This window comes from Schistocerca cancellata, chromosome 12 (assembly GCF_023864275.1).
Source record: "Schistocerca cancellata isolate TAMUIC-IGC-003103 chromosome 12, iqSchCanc2.1, whole genome shotgun sequence".
NCBI lineage: Eukaryota > Metazoa > Arthropoda > Insecta > Orthoptera > Acrididae > Schistocerca > Schistocerca cancellata.
The window spans coordinates 81,301,785-81,311,598 of record NC_064637.1 but is presented as its reverse complement, the minus strand read 5'-3'; positions in this window follow the sequence as shown (position 1 = coordinate 81,311,598).

Below are 9,814 nucleotides of genomic sequence, written 5' to 3'. Positions count from 1 at the left end.
AAATCCGTCACAGTGATTGTCATTCCGTCAAGAAACTGTCGAATACTTTCGGAGTTTAATGGTGAATTAAATAAAAACTAACTGGGAATCATATATCTCTAATGGAAAATGCCTTTCCGGGACTGCTGTCTGAAATACTCCTTTGTGATACAGACAAGGGGGAGATTGAGTGAATAATTAAATGACTGAAGACTAAGGACTCGCATGCATATGATGGGGTGCCTAGCAGAATATTAAAGTACTGTACTGCACATGTTAACTCTGTCTTTAGCGATATATTATAATTTTTCCTTTAGGAATGGTCAGTTTCCTGAACGATTAAAGTACTCAGTAGTAAGGCTCCTTTATGAAAATAGGAAAAGGGCTAATGTAGACAATTGTAGACCTATTTCCGTGCTATCAGTGTTTGCTAAAGTTATTGAAAAGGCTGTGTATGTAAGAATAATTGATTATTTTATATCACATAATTTGCTATCAAATGTACAGTTGGGCTTTAGAAGTCGTTCAACAACAGAAAACGTCATATTTTCTTTTCTCTGTGAGGTTGATCACAAAATATTGCTTCAGAAGTTGGACTATTACGGAATACAGGGAGTAACTCACAACTGGTTCAACAAAACACGACGTTTTAATTTAACCGAATGGGCATATGATTAGTGACATTGGAAAGTTCAAATTTGTAGGTGTTCAGACAGATAGTAAACTGTCGTGGAAAGCCCACGTTCAGGATCTTGATCAAAGACTTAATGCTGCCATTTTTACTATTCGAACGGTATCTGAAGTAAGTGATCATTCGACTCGAAAATTAGTTTCCTTTGCTTATTTTCATTCGCTTATGTCGTATGGTATTATATTTTGGGGTAGCTCTTCCCATTCTAAAAGGGTCTTTTGGCTCAGAAACGGATGGTTTAGGCAATAATTGGTGTAAGTTCGGAAACCTGTTGTCGTCTCCTGTTCATTAGTCTGGGTATTTTGACATTGGCTTCTCAGTATATATATTCTTTACTGTCGTTTCTTGTTAACAATATCAGCTTATTCCCAAGAATAATCAGCTTTCACACAGCTAATACTCGGCAGATATCAAACCTGCATTTGGATGGGACTTCCTTAACTCTCGTGCAGAAAGGTGTGCAGTATACTACTGCGTCCATTTTCAATAAGCTACCACAGGAATCAAAAAATCTTAGCAGTAATCCATGCACTTTCAAAACGAAACTGAAGAGTTTCCTCACGGGTCACTTCTTCTACTCTGCTGAGGAGTTCCTTGAAAAATTAAGCTGATTCTTGCTGTTTTGTTGATTGCGTTTACTTAAACTTATGGCTTGACATTTTTTGGGTTCATAAACGTTTTATTTTTATCTGTAATTACTTTTATGTTGTAATTTCATGTACAGACACGTTCCACGAGCTTGGAGACTTGCTTTTCAATTTGGTCCTACGGAACTTGACGTGTAAATAAAAAAATAAAAAAGGAAGTCGCGATTTTTTAGGTAGGCTGCCACGAGGCTGGGAAAAATAATCTGCCGCAATGCTTTGAAAGCGTGCAGTAGTATATAAATTTTATAGGAGTGTAGTTTGGAAGATAACAAAACAATTTGCGCCAATAATATGTTGTGGCGGAGTGAAACTCGCGGACGAAACAGAACGATCTGGAGTTTCGCTTTGCTTGAATAAGACGAAGAGCTGCAAGAATAATCGCGCCCTGCATCCATTGTGTAGCGGAGTACGCGAGGCGAGTGAATTACGCTCGAGACAACTGCAAGGTCGTGATGAGATTAGGCGGTGGCAGATGCTGGAATCGTTTACGGGAGGCGCCTGCACGTGCAAGCGTTCACCGGGCGACGTCAGACACCGAAGGGCTCGACAGCTGGTCGCGCCGTGGAGCGCTTCAGTCCGCACAGTGCGTGGGAGGCGTCGCTCTGTTGGGACTAGGTCGACGTCGACATTTGGCGACATTCCGCATTTCTCCAGATGCAGTGGGAAGAGGCGGCTCAGGTAGGTTGCGCCTCCGGGAAAGGCGATCAAACAGTTTGTCAAACTTTACTATGTTTAACAAATCTTGGTACAGAGCTGTTAGGCGTGTTTGTCAAACATAGAGCGTGTTTGTCAAACATGGAGCGTGTTTGTCAAACGTAGAGCGAGTTTGACGTGTTTCAGATAAATTTTCATTGCCGGCAGATTTCACGAGTTGGAGCGCATCGTCTGTTTTGTTGCTACGACTCTCTTATTCAGCGAAGAAGAGTTTTATCGCAATTTATCTTCCTTTTTCGTGTGTTTCCGCTACTATGGAAGCTGCGATTGATAGTGAAAACAAAACAGCACTGGCAATTACCAAAGTGGTACAGCTACTGTGTCTTTTCTAGTCATTGCCTATACAGGGTGTCCCGAGAGGAAGGGTCAATATTCAGGGGTAGATCAGGAACCATCATTTGAAACAGAAAACTTCATTTGGACATATGCTCTATTCTGAATGCTTTACGAGAGAGAACACATTTCTTTATATAGGGTGTCCCACATATAACTGGTACGCCTCACGTGCTGGCTAATCATCTCTAGTCGAATTGCTTGTGAAGTGGCAACACTGTCTCGCAGGTCGGCTGCACTGCATTTTACCGGAAAGTTGACTACAGCTTTGTGTTCCTGCGTCAATTTTCGTGAGAAGCTCGTTTATCGCATCGTTTCAGAAATGGAGCACTTTGCATTAGAACAGCGAATCGATATTGTGGAGTGTTACATAATAGCGTAAAGATTTAAAATTCATCTTTAACGCAACTGCCGCTAGCGCTCCTTATGGTGCGATTCAGCACGCAAACTACACGAGAAAAAAACTTGATGTATTTCTCTATGAATTAATTTATATGAATTTTCAGTGTTGTAATGTACACCCTGTATATATTCCCACACGGAGATCGAAGCAGGGCGGTGTGTGTGTGTGTGTGTATGTGTGTGTATGTGTGTGTGTGTGTGAGAGAGAGAGAGAGAGAGAGAGAGTGTGTGTGTGTGTGTGTGTGTGTGTGTATATATGCCACCCATTGCGCCTTGTACGTATGCAACACCATGACGCTTCACTTCACTGTTTGAGGGGTTGCTGACCCCTTTAGGCGAACTACAGGTACATAGCAGTTACAGTATTTGAATAAAACTAAAATCTGTTTGCCTTGTTGCATATTTCTCTCGTGTACTTTCCGCACTATACTGCTGAAGTTCTTTCTGTGTATGGTACAAGTTTCATCGAAGTATATTGCTTGGCAGTGACAAATCATGTAAAAGTTACACTACTGGCCATTAAAACTGCTACACCAAGAAGAAATGCAGATGATAAACGGGTATTCATTGGACAAATATATTATACTAGAACTGACATGTGATTACATTTTCACGCAATTTGGTTGCATATATCCTGAGAAATCAGTACCCAGAACAACCACCACTGGCCGTAATAACGGCCTTGATACGCCTGGACATTGAGTCAGAGCTTGGATGGCGTGTACAAGTACAGCTGCCGATGCAGCTTCAACACAATACCACAGTTCATCAAGAGTAGTGACTGGCGTATTGTGATGAGCCAGTTGCTCGGCCACCATTGAGCAGACGTTTTCAATTGGTGAGAGATCTGGAGAATGTGCTGGCCAGGGCAGCAGTCGAACATTTTCTGTATCCAGAAAGGCCCGTACAGGACCTGCAACATGCGGTCGTGCATTATCCTGCTGAAATGTAGGGTTTCGCAGGAATCGAATGAAGGGTAGAGCCACGGGTCGTAAAATATATAAAATGTAACGTCCACTGTTCAAAGTGCCGTCAATGCGAACAAGGGGTGACCGAGACGTGTAACCAATGGCACCCCATACTATCACGCCGGGTGATACGCCAGTATGGCGATGACGAATACACGCTTCCAATGTGCGTGCACCGCGATGTCGCCAAAGACGGATGCGATCATCATGATGCTGTAAACAGAACTTGGATTCATCCGAAAAAATGACGTTTTGCCATTCGTGCACCCAGGTTCGTCGTTGAGTACACCATCGCAGGCGCTCCTGTCTGTGCTGCAGCGTCAAGGGTAGCCGCAGCCATGGTCTCCGAGCCGATAGTCCATGCTGCTGCAAACGTCGTCGAACTGTTCGTGCAGATGGTTGTTGTCTTGCAAACGTCCCCATCTGTTGACTCAGGGATCGAGACGTGGCTGCACGATCCGTTACAGCCATGCGGATAAGTTGCTTGTCATCTCTACTGCTAGTGATACGAGGCCGTTGGGATCCAGCACGGCGTTCCGTATTACCCTCCTGTACCTACCGATTCCATATTCTGCTAACAGTCATTGGATCTCGACCAACGCGAGCAGCAATGTCGCGATACGATAAACCGCAATCGCGATAGACTACAATGTGACCTTTATCAAAGTCGGAAACGTAATGGTACGTATTTCTCCTCCTTACACGAGGCATCACAACAACGTTTCACCAGCAACGCCGGTCAACTGCTGTTTTTGTATGAGAAATCGGTTGGAAACTTTCCTCATGTCAGCACGTTGTAGGTGTCGCCACCGGCGCCAACCTTGTGTGAATGCTCTGAAAAGCTAATCATTTGCATATCACACCATCTTCTTCTTTCCGGTTAAATTTCGCGTCTGTAGCGCGTCATCTTCGTGGTGTAGCAATTTTAATGGTCAGTAGTGTATTATTTTTCTGAAAGTGATTAATTACCACAGTATAAGCGATTCGAGGTAGGATTGTTGAGCAAGGCCTAAAGGATGAACGTAAAAACTTCATCCAACGAAATATCCCTAAGTGAAATTTACATTTTTTTCTTAACTAATTTTCTGTGAGTTCTCTGCTAAACAGTTTATGAGCTGCTAGTTAAAAAAAAATAGTAAATGACTATTTCCAGAATTTGGGTAAAATGCGTGTTACACACTGTGCTGACTTACAATATACACTGGAGAGCCAAAGAAACTGGTACACTTGCCTAATATCGTGTACGGCCCCCGCGAGCACACAGAAATGCCGCAACATGACGTGGCGTGCACTCGACTACAGTCTGAAGTAGTGCTGGAGGGAACTGACAACATGAATCCTGCAGGGCTGTCCGTAAATCCGTTAGGGTAAGAGGGGGTGGAGATCTCTTCTGAACAGCACGTTGCAAGGCATCCCAGATAAGCTCAGTACTGTTCATGTCTGTGGAGTCAGGTGGCCAGCGGAAGTGTTTAAACCTACAAGAGTGTTCCTGCAGCCAATCTGTAGGAATTCTGGACGTGTGGCGTGTCGCATTGTCCTGCTAGAATTGCCCAAGTCTGTCGGAATGCAGAGTGGACATGAATGGATGCAGGTCATCACACAGGATGCTTACGTACGTCTCATATGACAGAGTCGTATCTAGACGTATCAGGAGCTGCGTATCACTCCAACTGCACACGCCCTACATCATTACAGAGTCTCCACCAGCTTGAACAGTCCCCTCCTGACGTGCAGGGTCCATGGATTCATGAGGTTGTCTCCGTACCAGTACACGTTCATCCGCTCGATACAATCTGAAGCGAGACTCGTCCGACCAGGTAACATGTTTCCAGTCATCAATAGCCCAGTGTCACCGCTGACGGGCCCAGGCAGTCATCAAGGGTACACGAGTGGGCCTCCGAAAGCCCATATCGATGACGGTTCTTTGAATGGTTCGCACGTTGACACTTGTTGACGGCCGAGCATGGAAATCTGCATCACTTTGCGGAAGGGCTGCACTTCTGTCATGTTGAACGATTCTCTTCGGTCGTCGTTGGTCTCGTTCCAGCAATATCGGAGATGATGTTCTACCTGACGGCACACTCGTGAAATGGTCGTACCGGAAAATCCTCCACTTCGTTACCTCGGAGATGCTTTGTCCCATCGCTCGTGCGCCACTATTACACCACGCTCAAAATCATTTAAATCTTGATAACCTGCCATTGTAGCAGTAATAACCGATCTAACAGCCGTGCCAGACACTTGACGTATATAGACGTTGCCGACCGCAGCGCCGTATTCTGCCTGTTTACATACCTCTGTATTTGAATACGCATGCCTATACCAGTTACTTTGGCGCATAAGTGTATTAATTCACAAACGGTTTCCATTACGGACCATCTTCACAGTGCTAGCATAAAAATGGAAACAAACCGAAAACTGTGAATATCAACGCAAATTTCATTTTCATAAGAATTATTAGTCGTAAAAATTAAGTGTCCGTAACGAGAAATATCCATTGTGACCAGTTCACATATCATATCATACACGCTATTGCTGACGAGACAACGTTGTCAAATCATACTTATGGAGATACTATCGGCTTAAGCAAGCAGAAAACGTGGAAAACATGACAATTTCTAACAGAATTAAGTGGACAGCAACATTGCTCAAGCTAAGTGTTAATCAAAGAACTACAAGCGAAAGGCGAAGACCAAAGATCAAGGTCATCGATCAAGTTCAAAAATATATGGTACACTGTAGCACAGTCACAGAGAGACCAACATGCGCTCAAATTACAATAAAAGAGATACAATGAAGGTAAATTGAAATGTATAAAATATTTTTCTCCTTTCAGTGAATTTTTTTTCTTTTTCTTCCTCCTTCTTTTTTTAATTTTCGTTTCCGTTTCCGTTTTAAATTTTATTTATTTATTTATTTTTTGCACAATTTCCTTTTAACTTCATTTCAGTGCAATATTATGTAACATATTAGTCACATGATACTATTATAAATAGTATAAAGTCATATGATGTGAACAAATGAACTATTTTATGAATATCAGTGTGTGTCATGCATTTCTGCAAGTACATCGTTGATGTCAACAGTCACCTGAAAAAATTTCTCGTTCTATTTTCGAAACGATAGTAATGTCTCATCTGGTAATAACTCAAGAGGTGAGCCTCATGGACAGGATTGATGCGCAAATGTGCAGCTGTTGTGTACATAGTTCCCAGTAGTCAGCGCGTACACAACTTTCCTGCTAGAGCGCGCCCCGCTAAGCACAACAGTGCAGGCGCAGCACTCGTCCGTCTCCGCACTACGAGATGGCGCTGTCTTAGAGACGGACCAAATTCTGCTTCCGCCGATCCGCGTTTTAATATGTAACGCAGCCAATGAGATTGCTGCTAAAGTAGAACCTTTTCTCCTCGCGGATCACACTCGCGCAGTGATACATGAATGTGCAAGGTATTATAACGAGTGTGCAGACCTCCGATTAGTCAGTCTGCATTTGTCTCCACCAGTCTGTACCAGTCTACATTAGTCTGTACAAGTCTATAGTCAAGTTTCAGTCTGCGCCTAATAAGGTTATCATATTCCTGTACATAGCAATGAAGATAAATGAATAGACACTTTGTCAAGTATTAGCGATATGTGAGAATAAGATTAACGTACCAAGACCAAAGGAACTTCAGATTGTCAATTGCAAATAGCATCCAGAACCAAGTTAAGTAATTTTTATGCTGGTTATTATTTTAATAAATGCGTGTGAAAATTAATCAAGTTCTGTTTAAAGTTGGTCACCGTCAATCTGCTACTCTAAGCGTGCAAGTGGTATTTCTATCGTCTGACCTAACGTCAGAAGATAAACACGCCACGATAAGACCACGAGACATATTGCTGACACTCGCCTACTTCGTTAGAGCGACAAGTCAAATAATCTGATGGTGTGTCTACCGAAGGTCTTACAGTACGCACACCACAGCAGCAGTCGCCATTATTAAGTGTGAACCTGAAGTGTTAAGCGATGAAGCTCTCCTCCAGCCCCCCCCCCCCCCCGCCCCCGCCCTAGCCCCCGCCGGCCTCGCTACATGCAGACACGAAACGACTATGGGCGGGACTTGTGGAGTAGGTCACGGCGCCGGAAACGACGGCCTCGCTGCAGCCCCAGACAACTGTTTCGAACCTCGCCTGCCCCTTAAATGAGATTGCGAGCGCTTCACAGTCCGCTAATACGACGCTGTGTTTGCGCGTCTGGTTAGGTGGCGCGCCAGCCATTCACTGCCGAAACTAGCAGCAACAGTAGAGGCACGTGGGGATTCGCTGCTTTGTCAAAGGGTGATCACACGGAGTATCAAACGGTATTTGTGTCTGGACTGGGGGTTTCGTAGTAGGGAACACGCACTTGGATCGAGAGTCATCGACAGAAGTGAAAGCGCCACGAAAATGCTCAAAAAAAAAAAAAAAGAACTGGCAAGACGCTTGAAGGTAGACACCAAGTATCCCTCGAAAGTCTGCTCACAAGCTTACTAGAACCAGTATTTAGTCAAGAATCTAGAGATATTCGTCAGCCCATACCTATCGTTTGCCGGCCGCGGTGGTCATGCGGTTCTAGGCGCTCTAGTCCGGAACCGCGCGACTGCTACGGTCGCAGGTTCGAATCCTGCCTCGGGCATGGCTGTGTGTGATGTCCTTAGGTTAGTTAGGTTTAAGTAGTTCCAAGTTCTAGGGGACTGATGACCTCCGATGTTAAGTCCCATAGTGCTCAGAACCATTTGAACCATTTTTTCTAACTTATCGTTTTCGTAGTAGTCGTGAAGACAAGGTCAGGCTGATTGCGGTACTCACACAGGCTTTAAGCATCCATTCAACACTCATGCTCATAAATTAAGGATAATTGCAGAATGTGGAGCCACACAACGTGGCACTACACAAAACTGGATCTAATAGCATAGGCACATAGGGAACACACACGACACAGATCTGGAAGTCCACGGTATTGGTGATAAGTTGAGAAAACCGTCCCAAAACACATGTGCTACAAAACGCCACTGTTTCCTGCGCATGTACCTCGACATCAGTATGGGATATAATCACCATGCACATGTACACAGGCTGCACAACGGGTTGGTATACTCTGGATCAGGTGGTCGAGCAGCTGCTGGGGTATAGCCTCCCATTCTTGCACTAGTGCCTGTCGGAGTTCCTGAAGTGTCCTAGATATTTGAAGACGTGCAGCGATACGTCGACCGAGAGCATCCCAGACATGATCGATGGTGTTTAGATCTGGAGAACAGGCAGGCCACTCCATTTGCCTGATACCTTCTGTTTCAAGGTACTCCTCCACGATGGCAGCTCGGTGAGGTCGTGCGTTATCATCCGTCAGGAGGAAGATGGGACCCACTGCACCCCTGGAAAGGTGGACATACTGGTGCAAAATGACGTCCCGATGCACCTGACCTGTTACAGTTCCTCTGTCAAAGACGTGCACCAATCATAATCCCACCCCACACCATCAAACCACGACCTCCATACAGGTCCCTTTCAAGGACATTAAGGGGTTGGTATCTGGTTCCTGGTTCACGCCAGATGAAAGCCCGGCGAGTATCACTGTTCAGACTATACCTGGACTCGTCCGCGAACATAACCTGGGACCACTGTTCCAGTGATCAGGTACTGTTTTATTGACACCAGGCTTTCAGGCTCTCCTGTGACCAGGGTCAGTGGAATGCACCTTGAAGGTCTCCGGGCGAATAAACCGTGTCTGTTCAGTCGTCTGTCGACTGTTCCAGGGGCTCCGGTAAGGTCCAGAGCAAGGCTACCTGCAGTACTCCGTGGCCGTCTGCGGGCACTGATGGTGAGATGTCGGTCTTCCTGTGGTGTTACACTGTGGACGTCCCGTACTGTAGCGCCTGGACACGTTTCCTGCCTGCTGGAATCGTTGCCATAATCTTGAGACCACACTTTGTGGCACACGGAGGGCCCGTGCTACGACCTGCCGTGTTTGACCAGCCTCCAGTCGCCCTAGTATTCTACCCCTCACAACGTCATCAATATGTGTTCTTTGAGCCATTGTCAACACACTGTCACCATTAGCACGT